Source organism: Panthera uncia, chromosome B1, assembly GCF_023721935.1.
Source record: "Panthera uncia isolate 11264 chromosome B1, Puncia_PCG_1.0, whole genome shotgun sequence".
Lineage (NCBI taxonomy): Eukaryota > Metazoa > Chordata > Mammalia > Carnivora > Felidae > Panthera > Panthera uncia.
This window is the reverse complement of record NC_064811.1, coordinates 63,751,294-63,762,674: the sequence shown is the minus strand read 5'-3', so window position 1 is coordinate 63,762,674 and position 11,381 is coordinate 63,751,294. Positions and strand designations below refer to the sequence as shown.

At 39.5% G+C, this 11,381-nt stretch overlaps 1 long non-coding RNA gene across 2 annotated transcripts in view; it reads right to left on the bottom strand.

The window, feature by feature from the left end:
* Positions 1–11,381, bottom strand: part of LOC125923669 (uncharacterized) — a 69,792-nt gene that overhangs the window by 52,873 nt on the left and 5,538 nt on the right. For both annotated transcript variants that reach the window (XR_007458123.1, XR_007458124.1), the window contains exon 2: positions 2,060–2,122. This is a non-coding gene — a long non-coding RNA (uncharacterized LOC125923669). The remainder of the gene's footprint in view (positions 1–2,059; positions 2,123–11,381) is intronic.

Genomic DNA, 11,381 nt, shown 5'->3' with positions numbered 1-11,381 from the left:
TCTGGTAGGACAGTATATAATTTGTAGCTAGAGCTCTGATATATATATATATATATATATATATATATATATATATATCTTGATCTTTGGCATATATATATATATATATATAGCTAGAGCTACAAATTATATACAATTATATATATATCAGAGCTCTAGCTACAAATTATATGCTATATATATAGTGTATATATGTAATATATAATATACTATATATATTAATTTAACCAGGCTTTCAAGCAGAATATTGATTAAAAATCCCAGAAAGCTTATACCAGTTTCAGAATTAGTTAACTCCTTAGAAAGTGAAAAGCCTTCCTTGCTTTTAATAAAAACTGCAACATTTCTACCTGGTTACTTTTAACAAGTGTTTTTTGTGTTTTTTTTTATATCAATTTTTTGCCTACACCTGGACACACTAAGCAGAAATATAGGATGTTCTTTTTTTATTCTGTGAATAATACAAATATTTTTCCTGTTTCAAATCTACTCAACCTGGGAAAAGGTAAAACATTATGGGAGTGTGTGGCTGTGCTTTCTAGTTAGTTTGCACCTTTCCTGAATTTTCTTTGACTTTGTAAACTTTGGGTTCCAATGACAATCACTGCCTTCAGTATTCAATTTTCCCAGAAATCCTGAGTGCACATGAGTTATGAATAAGAAATATTAACATGAAATTATTTTAATTTACTTAATTAATAGGAAATATACTGTCTCCAATGTGCCCATGGATAATTTGGCTATGATCTCTATCAGCAAACCCCCTTGATTTACCTAATCTGCTATTTTGTTTCTTCTCTGGGTTTGCATTGGGATCTTGTGTTTTAGATGAATGTTGGCTTCCCCCCCAACCCCCCGCCCCAGTTGACTCTAATTCCTTCTCTATCAGCCCTGAAAACATCTTGTTGGGGGTAAGTAGCTCATTCCTTTTCCAAAACTTCACTCTAATACCCTTAGAATGTGCATGATTCATGGGAAAGCCAGGAAAATCGCTTCCAACACTTTAACACTGATTCTGGCCCAGCCTACAGTTTCCTCATGCTATGATCCTTTTGCTTTTTTTGCTTTCAAAATCCACAGACTGCAAAACAGCTCCCACCCATTGAAATGACTTTCCTCGCAGATCACCAAAATCTACTCTGATCTTTCCATGTGGGGGAGGTGACTTGATTCCTTCCAATGTTGGAAACCACCTCTCATTTCCCCCACGCACCAGTGAACTTTGTGGCCTTTTCAAGATTTTGCTCCAATGCCAAAGATCAAGTCCAACCTCCTGTGACATATTCTTGATTTAAGGTTGTGGGGTTTCCCAAATGATGTTGAGTGTTCAACCCGAATATTTTAAATGAAAACTTGAGACATTTTTTTTTTTTTTCAACAGAGCCATAGTCGTGAATCTCTCATGTCTGCTCTCCTGGGTCAGTTTGTCCTACTGGACACAGAGCCCTCCTAAAAGCCCACACAGTGTGGGGGGTGAGGGGGGGGGGTCTCCACATGATGGTGTGATGCTGCTTTGACGCTGCAGCTGGCCAAGTGGTCACTGGTTGATTTACTCAGCAGGAGATTTTGCAAAAATTAATTTGATGAGAGTAAAATAAAACTATGCCTCCCCCCCCACCCCCGGAAGCTGTAGTAAAAATGAAGCAATAAATAATTTTGATTATTTTGATTAATTTTGATTAATTAACCCTAAAGAGACAATAGAAGAAACATAAGGTCATTCATTGGTAAGGGTAGTTGCTGGAACCCTACTGAAGCAAATGCCGGTATTGTTTTCAAGGTCAAAGACTAAAAGACAGTGAAGTTAAACTTGGCTTGTTTCTCCTATGGCATGTGCTGAAGGTGGAAATTCAGGGAAGTTTAATCTCTTTTATACACAGATTGAATTATATGGTCATGCATTTCTGCATTACTAACTAGCTTTAATCCAATGAGAAATAACTTGATAGAGGAAGAATACAGTGCCTGAAACAACCAGAAAACCTGAAAAAATTTTTATTCTATGTTGTGGCTGTAAAGAACACTGCAGTATTAAGCAGAATGAGATAAAAAATTTTACCTCTTTTCTTTCTGCTGCTCGATTTGCTACTGAGCCTTCTCTCACTCATAAATGCTGAATAATCTGTGAAGGAATTAGAATGTAAATCAGGCTTATGTAACTGTACCTATAAGTGCTAAACTTGTTCGAGACTAGATGCAGTTGAGTATTAAGGGGTTTGTTTTTTTCAAAATCTTTTTCCTGATTAAAAGATCAACTCATCCACACACATCCAGACACACAAATATTGTTAAATTGGTTATTAGATAGATATTCAGGTATGTAATTATTAGATTGTTGTGTATGAGCAAAGAAATGGGAGAAATTGAAAGCACTGAGGTAGTTTCAATGAACTCATAATATTTGATGTATCTTATTACTTAAAATATGTCTCTGAAGGAAGAGAAAGATGAACGAATAAAGTATTGGGGGCACAGCTTCACCTGAAAATCTCATGTGAATTTCGTGCTTTACTGTGTATTTACATCTGTATAATGTCTTATACCTACAGTATCCTTTTAAGAGGAAGAAAAATAATGCCAGTTTTTCTTCCCCAAATCCTTGAGTAACATTAGTTTTCCAGAGAGACATGTTCCGTTTTTATCCAGTAGTTTTGTGTACCGCTGAGCCCACGGGAGTTGCCCTAATTCAAAGGGTCGAAGCTCTGTCAGAACAGTGGACACACTAGGATACCTATATAAAAATGCCAGCTCCTGTGCCTCGCCAAAGTCCAATTAAATCTGAGTCTCTGGGAAAGATTCTTAGCATTGATATTTTTAAAAATCTCCCCAGGTGAATCTAGAATTTGCCCAAGGGTAAGAACCAATGCTGTAGGTGGAGGCTTACTACAGCTTGAGGACCAGGGAGGAGGTTATATTAGATATGATCTGTCGTTATACCTTTCTGCACATCAACCTCTCTTTGAACTTTTTCCCCTCATCACTGGGACCCTAGAGTAGCGAACTGATTGCCACGAAGTAGAAACACGGTCTGCAATGAAATCCACGCCTAGTGTATATAGCCCGATGGGACCCAGCATTCAAGTCACTAATTCTACAGAAGAGAAATAGAACTACTAATTCTAAACACGTTGGGCATGGGTTTTTTTCTCCCTCATGGTAACTTCCTACATCTGAAGAAAATTTTAACGTGATAAATTCCAAATTGTTGAATTTTGAATGTATTTAATAATTATAATTTTTATCAGTTTGACTTTTTAAAACCCCACCAAATTCTCCTGTAATATTTTCAGTATTTGCTGAAGGATGACATCCCCCTTGCCTTAATCATGTGCCAGATTACTCGTAAACCTGGACCATATGCCACTGCAATTTGCTGATGGGCCCAAGCTGTTTTGGTAGATAAAAAATCCAAGGGGATTAGAATGGCTCAATCCTCACTGTGAACAGAGCAACGGCATTAGGGCAGCTCTATGCTTTCCGCTCTCTCCTTGTCCATGCATTCCCTAGTTTCTCTTCGTTCAGGTCACTGGTAACCCCAAACCAGAGATCGCATCAATACCTGCAAAAGATGTATATTTCACCCTGATAAGGCTTTCTGTAGCTACGTCAACAGAAACCAAGTTTCAGAGACCCGGATCATGCAAGCAAGGGAGTAAAAATCATTATGTGCAAAAGTAGGAAATATTTCCTCACTTTTGGCTTTAGGATGGTCCTGGGGGGTGGTAAATACTCTAAAATTGATGAGTGACAAAATATCTTTCTCCTTTATTTGGCTCCTGGTTTCTGCTCGGTACCGTTAATGGTGATATTCTCTGTCATTAATATTTGAATGACTACAAGTTTTTCTGTTTATAATAAAGTGAACCTCTATGAATTCACTTCAGAACTCCTCTGAATCTTGAAATCAGAATCAGATGTCTGATTAAATTGTTAAAATTCAAAATGACCTTTGGGAAAATATAATTTTCTGGAAGACACTTTCCCACACTCCCCTTTTCCTTTCTTTGCAGGTGAAACTTTCCTCAAATAAGGAGGTCATTGTGATTTATTTCTTGTGTCTTGAAATCCATTTTCTTGATAGCAGCCCTTGTTTTAAGCCTCTGACATGGTGTGCTTAAAGATAAAGCAGTAAAGCATTTGGTTTGAAGTATACTGCTAAGAGTGCTTTAAAACAGTAGGAAAATGCTGGTTATTCAGATTTCTAAGTTACCATTAAATAATTTGCATACTAAATAGTTAATAGTCCCAGTAGTGGGGAGTTTTTTTTTCGTTAATCACACATTAATTAATTAGTCCATTGATTTACTAACTTCTTACATTGTCTCTTAATCAAGTTTCTTTTAGTTAAAAGTGACACAAACATAACTCTACCATAAGAAACAAAGGAACTTGTATTATTATTATTATTATTATTACTATTGCTGTATAAGCAAGACTCAGGTACAAGATTGCAGGATTCCAGCAACGTAACCAAGACTCCCTTTCTCTTGATCTCTTGCTGTTGGGGGGAAAACCACACTTAATAACACTTATGACATCAGAGGTGTGGGTTGTGGGTTTATTCCCAAACTGCCCAATTCTCCAACACCAGCTGAGTGTTCACAATTCAATTCAATTCTGACACAATCTCCCTGGAGATAGCATCAGATTCCAGAAGTTAAGGGCTCAATCCCACAAGACTGTCCCCACTTCAGATACCAGTCACAAGTCCCAGGTTGTCACCTATATTTCTGACTGCCTAGCTATAAATCAGGGTTCCCACAACCCCCTCTTTGGGTTCAATAAATTTGTTAGAAAAACTCATCAAACTCAAGGAAACATTCACCGATAGTTACTGGATTATTATATAATAAAGGACATGATAAAGGATAAAAATGAACATTCAGATGAAGAGATACACAGGCAGAGGTCCGGAAGGGACACACGTACGTACAGAAGCTTCTATCCTTATGGAGTTGGGATGAGCCACCCTCCTGGCAGGTGGATGTGTTCACCAAACTGGAAGCTCTCTGAACCTTGTGCTTTAGAGATTACAGGAAGTTACACGGGTTTTAAGAGTTTTGTGTGAGGAATCAGGATCAAAGACTAAATATCAGCAGGAACAAGAGGCAGAGACTAATATATGTATCTTCATGCAGAAGGAGGACACAAAGATAGTGCCCACCTTTCTAAGGTCTCTGGAGAGGATTACAGAGGGTGTTTAGAAGTATGTTGAACTAGCAGCCTGCCCCTCAAGCCACAGCTCTGAAGATAAACTAATAGGCCTTTCTCACAGAAAGACTGGTTTGAGCTGGTTGCTTCTGTACTGGGCCCTGAGGTAGAGCCAGGGTGTCTGAATGAAGTATTTAGGAACTGTTTCCCAGGGCACTATAGCCTTGTGGGTCTTGTCTATGCAAGCTCCATTGACATTCAAAGCTAGATGTTTTGGGACTTCTCTCAGCACAGGTCTTAAAAGTTGGGTACCAAATGTGGGGAAAGCACTTCTTCTCTGAGGAAGCTGGGGGTTATGAGTTCCCTCCTGATGGTGGATCACTGCACTGGGGCTGGGGTTTCAGGTGAGATTGTGTCTCAGGCTCTCCTACCCATTTTGATGCAGGTTTTTCTCATTCATCTGATATGTATTGTCTGGAGGGAATTTAGGTTTCTCGTGTTTTCCAAATTATCACTTTATCTGCTGTTTCCATTTTCTCTAGTTATGGAACAGGCTGTAACATAAGGAGAGGTGCAACACCATTGAGGAAGGAACTATATATATTTCTTATTATTTCACACCTGTCTTTGTTGGTCTCATTCTCTCCTACTCTATGTAAACTTTTCCATGTGGCAGGTGATATGTTTATACATAGCCTCAAGTTCATATCATCCCAATTCAGGGAACTCACAGGAATGAAAAAGTTCCCAAAAGCTTCTGCATGAAAAAATCCAGGGATGGTGGCCCCTGTATGTATTCCTGAACTGGTGACCATGACCATTGGATTGATACTGTGAGTGGTCAGGTCAGAGTCACATACCTCACTTTGTACCCAGGTTCCAATAAATGAGTTTTTACTTGGTCTCTTCTTGTCTTTTCCACACTGGTATGGAAGGCAAGGTGTTATGGTAAATGTGCACATAATTAATGTGACCGCTGTGAGCTTAGGATTTCAAATTACTTTCCTAGTGATTTTTGGAATACTGCAAGCTAGTGAGACATATTTTTTAAATTATTATGCTTCTACTGCTGAACTCCATCCCTGAACTGGCCTACAAAGTGAATACATTTCTAATTTTTTTTTTGTTCTGAGATCAATTATACCATAAAACCCACAAAAAAAATCTCTGCCACATGGAAAATATGTTAAGGTAGATTGATTTATAGTGGTCAGAAAATAAAACAACAGAATTTATGATGAATGCCCTGAGTTATAAGAAATGTCTTTCAGCTATCAACCTAAAAAATGTCAAAGTCCCTTTGTGTCAAATGGAAGCTTAGTAATACCAAACTTGTATAAAGATGTATTTACTAGGTTCTGATAGTTAAATAAATAACCACTTAAAAGATTCTTAAAATCTTCAGATCTTAAATAATTCCTATAAAGAGAGTATAAGATGTGGGAAGTGTGAAACCAAAAATGTTTTCACTCATTAGAGATGACCTTATATAATTTCACCACTTCTGAGTTATCAGGGCATCTGTAACTTGTGAAAATGATTTTCATATTTTATTCCCAAATATTATGTATTTTCCCTTTATTTTGGAAAACATGTAAACATACAAATGCACATATTGAGGGACATAGCTTCCATATTTAGTTACACCAAGTTGTTAGAATATGAATTAAAAAATCTATTTGATAAGGCATCCTAACAAAAGCATAACTAAGTATAGCAAAATTCTGTGTCCTTGTTCCCTCACAGAAAATGTCACCTTTCCAGAGGTGCAACAAACTGGAGCATTGGGATTAGACAAACGTCAATAGAGTCAAGTACATTTTTCACTTGTGGACTGAAGGCACAGTAGGGTAAGCATAATTTTTTTTAATTCTTAAAAAAACAAAAAGCAAATAGTGAATGGAAGATCAATGTGCTGGTTTAAAGGTTAAGCAGATAGAGAAAGGGAAGTCTGTTTCCAAATCTATTTTCATACAATCAGTTTTGAGAAGGTCATGAGAGGCAGTATTTTAAATAGGTTAGAAACTGCAGACTGATTTTTTAGTATGATTATGCCAGTTGACATCTGTATTGGGTGCTCACATGTCCTGTCTTACATCTTCTTGGGCCATTTTTACTCTAGTTCTTGGTGCAGCAACCAGGGGTGTGAGGCTGTAACATGACAGGACTTTGCCTCAGCTGCACAGCCACATCCGGACTTCCATGGAGTAGAATGAGGCTGAAATTGAGTCAGCTGGTGCAAGTGCTATAGACACAAGGAAGCAGGAAAAGGTGACCAAGGATAGGATAGGGTGCAACTTTTAATAAGGTGGTCGCTGAAGACCTCACAGGGAAGACAGTACTGCTATGAAGGCCTGAATGGAGTGAGAGAGTGAGCCTTGTGGGCACAGGAAACAGAGTGCAGAAGCTCTAAGGCAGCAGCATTGTCGGAATGCTCACCAGGGCCAAGTGTTCCTTGACAGAAACCAGACAGGCAGAAGAGCAGGAGAAGAGGGGAGAGGATGATGCCAGGATGTAGAGATCCTCACAGGCTTCTCTAAAGATGGTGGTGTGGTCTCTGATGAGCCAGGAATGGAACGGAAAGTTTTCGGAGAAGGGATGACATGATGTGGCGGGTGTTGAGACTAGAATGCAGAGTGTGTGGGCAAGTGTGGAAGCAGAGACATCTGTTAGGAAACCAGTGTAATAATTTAGTCAAGAGACAATAGCTTTGTGAAAGGTGGAAGCAATAGATGCGGAAGATGAGGTAAGAATCTGGATATATTTAGAAGGTAGCACCAAAAGAATTGGCTGATAGGCCAGATATGAGGAGAGAAATGAAGGATAATTTCAAAGTTTTAATTGAAAGACAGGAGGGAAAACATTGCTATTAACTGAGGTTCCAAAGACTGACGGTTGTGAGGTTTGGGGAGGGGGTCAGGTTTTGGATACAGTAAGTTTGAGATACCTACTGGCCATCCAAGTGGAAATAGAAATAAGGCAAGAGGATGGGCACACGCGTCTGAAGTGCAGGAGAAGGTCTGGGATGGGTTGTAAATTTGGGAGTCATCATCCTATAGATGATATTTAAAATCACAAAACCGGATGAATCGCCGAGGTCGTGTGTGCAGAGAGAAAAGAGAGGAGGCCTGAGGGACTGAGCTCTGGGTCATGCCAAGGTGCAGATGTTGGGGACCTAACAAGAAACTCGCAAGGGAGCCAGGGAAGGAGTGGACATGGAGGTATAGGGCAACTGGGAGAGTGTGAAATCTTGGCAGCCAGATGGAGAAAGAGTTTGAAGAGTGTCAAACCCTGAAGGGAGGTGAGGGGTAAGGACTGAGAATTAAGCACTGGATTTAGCAATGCAGAAGTCACTGGGGACCTGGAAGAGCCAGTTCAGTACAATGGTGGGGGCAAAACTCAGAGTCAGGGAGATGAAACTTAAAAATAATGAATACCATGAATGCAAACGACTTCTAAAAGGAAGACCAAACCAGAGTGGACTTAGAGCTGGAGGGGGTCTGTGAGTAGAAGAGAAGGGCTCTTTTTCTTTCTTTTCTTTCTTTCTTTCTTTCTTTCTTTCTTTCTTTCTTTCTTTTTTCCTCTGGGAGAGATGATAGCATGCATACAAACTGTTGGGAGTTATTTGGTGGAGAGGGAAAACAGGGAAAGAGAAAGAATTGCAGGATGATAGGAAGCTTGGAAGAATGCACGTGCAAGAAGGCAGAGAGGTGGCTAGATGTGGTGATGCAAGAAGCTGTGGGGGTTGCATTTTCATTGTTTCTCTTTCCCTGTTGAATAGGAAGCAAGGTCAACGGCTCAAGTGAAGGTGGAAGCAGAAATGTGGGGCATATGAGCATAGAGAAGGAGGTTCCAAATGGTCCTCTAGTTGTGGGGAAGTGGATAGATTAGGGAAACGGATGTGGTTTCCAAGGAAAATCAGGGGCCTGGTACAGAGTGGTGCACATTTGAACTTGTGTGCTTTTCCCAGCCGTGTTCAGCCTGGGGGAGGAACAGAGCAATCAGAGTTGAACTTAACCGGGATGGGGTTTTTGTCAGTCCAATAGGCTAAAGTGAGAGATGTGCAAAGGAAGGGAGGGTTACACAAGACAGGATTTCCATGACTGCAATGGTTTTATGCTAGAGAGATTCATGTTTTCTTTCAAATAAGTTTCCTACTGTGACTTCAGCCTTTCTACTAAAGGTAATACCTCTTCTTCATCCTACTTCAGAATTCCAGAATCGTTGTGTTTTCTTTCCTCTCACTCTCCAGTTACCCCAACCACCAAGCAGCAGCATGGTGTCACAGAAGCTACATGTCCCACCGGTGACACTGTCACAGAAGATACATGTGGGAGCAGACCATACACGGAGGGGTTAGAGCAGGGTAAGGCAGGAAAAGCCGCTCAGTGTCAGGATATGGAGGTTCTAGAAGGCTGAGTTAAATACTATTCTTAATTAGGCAGGCATCCTCAGAGTGAGCATCCCAGGAGAATCAGGAGGAAGCTGCAGGGTCCTTGGTGAACTAACCTCAGTAATCTGACTTAAGGAGGAACTTCTTTTTGTAAATAAATGTTATTGGAACACAACCACATCCATTTCTTTGCATGTTGTCTATGGCTGTTTTCGCACCAACAGCAGAGCTGAGTGATTGCAACAGAAACTAGTCGGAAGAGCCTAAAATCATTACTACATAGCCACTTAGTGGAAAAGGTCTGCTAACTCCTTCTCTAAAAAATAAAAGTGTCCTAAGCGAGAGCTTTCAAACTGACCAATCATGGCCTTTGTTGTAGAACTGAACCTCCTAACATGTAATGAAAACCTACAGTATTTATAGAGCACTATCCACAAAAAGATCAAATTTCTCAGTGAGATTAGAGGGAAATTCCTACCCCTCATTTCCCCTCTCCAGAGATATTCCCTAAGACAAGACAAAATACATGAACTGCACCCAGATTTAAACATTAATTTTGGGATGTTTGCCAGACCAGATGGTTAGAAAAGCTAAATACCATTGATTTATTTCTTACCCTTTATGAAGCAACATTACAGACAATGGACCTTATCAGAACAAATGAGAATAAACAACAGAATGCAGATCAGAGGAGAATTAAGAACAAATGCTATTGGATTTTATTATGCTATAATTAATTTTGTATATAGAAAAGCACTAATTATTAGCAAATTGTAAACTCCACCAACCAAGCTTTAGTTTATAGCAGTTGGGCAAGGATGGACTTTTCTGTTTTATGAATGTTACTTTTCCTCGTGTGACACTTTTCCATCATTTCCGGTACCCAGAGGATGTTCTCTTGCAAATGCATCAAATACCTTTTGAGCACTCTACACTTTAGCGGCCAGGAACACACGATCCCTGCAAACAATGTCTCAGTATAGTGGTGATTTGCACCCAGAACTGCAACAATAGTTCTTACTTGTTTTGGATCACAGACCCTCACGAGAATGTGATCAAAGCAGCAAACCCCTTTTTTCGAAAAACGTGCAAAGGCGCATATAAACAAAATTCTGCATGTGATTTTGAGAGTTTATTTTATTTCCTGAAGGTCATTTGTGAAACTGCATTTGGGGGCTAACCCTGTTTTTAGAATCTTTGTGGTATAGCATGGGCACAACTGAGTAAACGTGCGTGTGTGTGTGTGCGTGTGGGCGCCCATGAGTATGTACAAATGTCTTAGTTCCTTCAGGAAATTAAGATGGAAATGTATTTTCTAGGTGGGCGGATTGGTTTGTGCAAAAAGTGATGAGACAGACATGACAGAGGAATTGAGGGAGTTCAGGCAGTTTGGGATGACACTACCATAGGGAGGAAGACTGAGGCCTTGGGAGAAAAGGCTGAGAAGAAACTATAGCTTGGCTCCCACAAGTCTTTGTATGTTGTATGAGACTTACCTTTTTTCCTTGGGGAATCGTACATCCTTAAGGAGCACACACGCCATTGGAACTGGCATTGACCACAGAACACTTAAGGACCTACATTTGCTTGCTCCTGGCTGGTTGTTTATTGCTGAGTTTCTCTTCCTTTTTGTGTGTAAAGTATGTTACTAAACAAGGATATTTATGTGTATCCTTTCATGGTATTTAATTTTGTAGCAGTCTAGATTTTATTTTACCTATTTCACTCACAAAAACAGTGAGAGCCAGGGAGATAGCTAACTTGTTCAAGCCCACACAACTGGGAACTGAACATCCCTTTTTTTTTTTTTTTTTTTTTTTTTTTTTTTTTTTTTTTT